We start from the raw sequence: 4,705 nt of genomic DNA, 5'->3' as shown, positions 1-4,705 counted from the left end.
GGTTAAGCGTCCGACTTCAGCCAGGTCACGATCTCGCGGTCCGTGAGTTCGAGCCCCGCGTCAGGCTCTGGGCTGATGGCTCGGAGCCTGGAGCCTGTTTCCCATTCTGTGTCTCCCTCTCTCTCTGCCCCTCCCCCATTCATGCTCTGTCTCTCTCTGTCCCCAAAATAAATAAAAAACGTTGAAAAAAAAATTAAAAAAAAAAAATTAAATAGCTAGTAATGAGTTTAATGAAAACATGCAAGTTCTATACAGTGAAAACTACAAAACACTAATGTGATAAATTGACAAATATAAAGTAACTGGAAGGATCTACCTTTTTTTTTTTTTTTAAGATATTATATTTTTAAGTAATCTCTGCACCCAGTGTGGGGCTCAAACTCACAACCCTGAGATCAAAAGTCTCATGCTCTACCGACTGAGCCAGCCAGGCACCCCAGGATCTACCATTTTCATGGATTAAAGGGCTTCATGTTGTAAATTCTCCCAAACTTAAATGAAATTTTTTAAAAAAAATTGTTTTTTTTTTAATTTTTACATTGATTTATTTTTGAGAGACAGAGAGACAGAGCACAAGCTGGGGAGGGGCAGAGAGACAGTGAGACAGAATCCAAAGCAAGCTCCCGGCTCCTAGCTGTCAGCCCAGAGCCTACCTCGGGGCTCAAACCCACAAACCGCAAGATCATGACCGGAGCCCAAGTCGGACGCTTAACCGACTGAGCTGCTCAGGTGCCCCTGAAATGAAATTTTAATAACAGTTCTAGCAAGGGGTGTGTGTGTGTGTGTGTGTGTGTGTGTAATAATTCTACAGCTTAGATGGAAATGCAGCAGAACAATATTATTCAAGAGTATCAAAATGTTGTGAAGAATATCAAAGCTGGAATATATACATTCCTAGATGTCAAAAATTAGCAACCCACAGTAATTTGGACAATGCTGTCCCAATGGAGAGCCTGGAAAGTGGCCCACATATACATACACGGTAACTTGGTTTATGGCAAAGGTGCCTCTACAGTATAGTAGGAGGAGTTTGCAATTTTGAGTAAATAGTGGTGCTGGGCCAGTTAACTACCCACATGTAAACAGTATCTCATTTGATACCTCAAAATGAATTCCAAGTCTATCATAGATCTAAAAGTGAAAGTTAAAGCGATAAAGCATCAGGGGCACCTTATCTTCCTTTTTTTTCTTTGTAATTCCTTGTATTTTGGATTAATGTCCTTTGTTAAATATATATTGCAAGTACCTTTTCCTACTTTGGAGCTTTCGTCTTCACTTTATTTAAAAAAAAATTTTTTTTTTTTTTTTAAAGTAGGCTCCACACAGGGTGCCTGGGTGGCTCAGTCGGTTAAGCATGTGACTCTTCATTTCAGCTCAGGCCTTTAAAAAAAAAAAAAATGTTTGTTTATCTCGAGGTAGAGAGTGTCCCCAAGGAAGGGGCAAAGAGAGCCGGGGATAGAGAACCCAAAGCAGGCTCCACACTGACAGCAGTGAGCCTGATGTGGGCCTCAAACTCAAGAACCATGAGATCATGACCTGGGCCGAAGTCCAATGCTCAACTGACTGAGCCACCTAGGTGCTCCTTGCCCTCAGGTCTTGATCTCCAGGTTAGGAGTTCAAGCCCTGCATTGGGCTCCGTGCTGGGCATGGAACCTACTTTAAAGGTTGGTTGGTTGGTTGGTTGGTTATTTATTTATTTATTTATTTATTTATTATTTTTTATTTGAGAGAGAGAAAGAGAAAGAGCATGAGCAGGGGAGGATCCGAGAGAGAGGGAGAGAGAGAATCTCAAGCAGGCTTTGCCCTGTCAGCTCAACATTGGGGCTCACTTATGAACCATGATGAACCATGAGATCATGACCTGAGGCAAAATCAAGAGTCAGATGCTTAACCAATTGAATCACCCAGGCACCCCATGTGGAGCCTACTTTAAAATAAAAAAAGGGGCGCCTGGGTGGCACAGTCGGTTGGGCGTCCGACTTCAGCCAGGTCACGATCTTGCGGTCCGTGAGTTCGAGCCCCGCGTCATGCTCTGGGCTGATGGCTTGGAGCCTGGAGCCTGTTTCCGATTCTGTGTCTCCCTCTCTCTCTGCCCCTCCCCCGTTCATGCTCTGTCTCTCTCTGTCCCAAAAATAAATAAAAACGTTGGAAAAAAAAAAAAAAAAAAAAAGAACTGCAAAACGGGTACCTGGCTGGCTCAGTTGGTTAAGCGTCCGATTCAAGGTCATGGTGTCATGGTTCCTGAGTTCAAGCCTTGCATCAGGCTCTGTGCTGACTGCGTGGAACCCGTGGAACCCGCTTGGGATTCTCTGTCTCCTTCTCTCTCTGCCCCTCCCCACCTGACTCTCCTTCTCAAAATAAATAAACATTAAAGCAAGAGAGAACTACAAAACATTAACTTCATCAGACTCCAAAGAAAACAAACTGAACTTATTAGAAACATCCATTTACACATTTTTGTTATTTATTTTTATTAAGGTGTAACATTAATTATCCATTTTAAAGTTTATGCTCCAGGGGCGCCTGGGTGGCTCAGTCGGTAAAGCGTCCGACTCTGGCTCAGGTCATGATCTCATGATTTGTGGGTTCGAGTCCCGCGTCGGGCTCTCTGCTGACAGCTCGGAGCCTGGTGCCTGCTTCGGATTCTGTCTCTCTCTCTCTCTGCCTCTCCCCTGTTTGCCCTCTGTCTCTCAAAAATAAACGTTAAAAATTAAAAATAATAACTAAATAAAGTTTCCACTCCAGTGGCATTTAGTACATTCACGATGTTGTGCAACCACCAACTTTATCTAGTTCTAAAACATTTCATCATTTTGAGAGGAAACTCTGCACCCACCAAGTTGTGACCTTCCACATGTATTTAAATTTTTTTTTAATGTTTATTTTATTTTTGAGAGAGAGAGAGACAGAGTGCAAGCATGGGAGATGTAGAGAGGGAGATACAGAATCCGAAGCAGGCCCAAGGCTCTGAGCTGTCACCACAGAACCCAACGCGGGGCTTGAACCTACAAACCATGAGATCATAACCTGAGCTGAAGTCGGCGCCTCCTCCCCACACGTATTTTAACATAATAAATTTAAATGTGTGCCTGGTGCTTGCACTAAGTATGTATTTAGGAGGAGACAAAACTAGAGTGAGATCCTTGAAATGGTTGCAAGAAAATCCCTTTTACTGTTGCCATTAAGTGACCATGACCTTTTAATGGACTCTTTTCTTTTTTTAAGTTTACTTATTTATTTTGAGAGAGAGAGAGAGAATCAGCAGGGGAGGGGCAGGGAGATGGTGGCGTTGGGGGGGGGGGAACAGAGGATCAGAAGCTGGCTCTTTTTTGTCTTTAATGTTTATTTATTCTTGAGAGAGAGACAGAGTGTGAGCGGGGGAAGGGCAGAGAAAGAGGGAGACACAGAATCCGAAACAGGCTCCAGGCTCTGAGCGGTCCGCACAGAGCCCGACGCGGGGCTCGAACTCACGGACCGCGAGATCATGACCTGAGCCGAAGTCGGATGCTTAACCGATACCACCCTGGTGGAGCCTTTATGAACCCTTTGTACGTGTATTTAGAGTTCAGTTTTATTTGGACAAGATAACTAATCAGCTGGTAACTAAATGAAAAAGAATAGCACCTTGAAGCATTTAGTTTCTCACAATGAAAACATTTTTAGAAAATTCAAATATTTTTTGAGCTGTCTAGTGCGTAATGCTTTAGAAAACACTCAGAACATACACAGTTCCCCAGCCCCTAGATGGGCACTTTCATTTCCCTGTGAAGCAAGGAGGGTTAGCTGGAGAAAGGAACCTCTATTAGCTTTAGCTCGTGAAGCATCTCCTTCTGTTAACTGGCAAAGCCTGGGATCTGGAAGCTCTGGAAATCCGGCCACACTGGGGCCTTGCCCTCAACAGTTTATTCATTAGTAGGCTGCTTCCCAGTTTTCCAAAGGTGGGTAATGGCCTTTCGGAAACGAAACCGCGCAAAGTGAAACATACAGTCACACTTAATGACACTTCCCCCTCTCCCCTGATCTCATCATTCTGTGCAAGAATATCGCCACGTGGCCAGAGTCTGCTCTTCTCGTAGAGACTGAAGGAAGCTAAGCAGATTGTTCATTCTGGTCATTCTGAATTCCTCCCTCATTTATTCTTGCGAATTTCCCTTTCCATTTTAATTCTTCCAGCCAGCCCGTATCGAGACACCGCTTCAGTTTCTAAGCAAATGCATATGTATCGCAGAGTGTATTTGGTGTGCCAGATCAATGCCTTCTGGTTTTGAGCCTTACGGAAATGTAGCTAATTTTAACGTCCTCCCTGGGAGAGTAGGGTGCAGGGAGTGGGGAGCCTGAGAATGTATCTGCATCTGTTGTGATTTAGATTTACCTTTACTCCTGGAACGGAGCTGTGTAACCACATTATTTATACAGGAACTACGGAGTAAATAAGATATAATGCACGTCTGAGTTTGTCAAATAAGAGAGCCATTTTATAGAATCCCAGAATCTTAGCGCTAACAGGGATCTTTGGAATGCGTCACATCCAAGCACCTGTTAGGGGGCCGGGCACTCTTTTAGGTGTTTTTGCATAAGTTAATGTCATTCATGTTCACCTCGACCCGGTAAAATGTGGAGGAGGGGTGCAGTGGCCTGACTACGATGACACAGGTCAAAATAGCAGACTCAGGATTTCAACCCAGGCCCCTGGCTCCATCGTCCA

At 44.0% G+C, this 4,705-nt stretch overlaps 1 non-coding gene across 1 annotated transcript; it reads right to left on the bottom strand.

Annotated features, from left to right (window-relative positions):
* Positions 1-360: 360 nt before the first annotated feature.
* TRNAK-UUU (transfer RNA lysine (anticodon UUU)) lies at positions 361-433 on the bottom strand. The gene has a single exon. It is a non-coding gene; the product is annotated as a tRNA-Lys (tRNA).
* Positions 434-4,705: the final 4,272 nt, after the last annotated feature.

This window comes from Herpailurus yagouaroundi, unplaced genomic scaffold (genome assembly GCF_014898765.1).
Source record: "Herpailurus yagouaroundi ecotype Mexico unplaced genomic scaffold, PumYag 67702, whole genome shotgun sequence".
Lineage (NCBI taxonomy): Eukaryota > Metazoa > Chordata > Mammalia > Carnivora > Felidae > Herpailurus > Herpailurus yagouaroundi.
The sequence above is the reverse complement of the archived record's forward strand: the minus strand, read 5'-3'. Positions and strand labels throughout refer to the sequence as shown.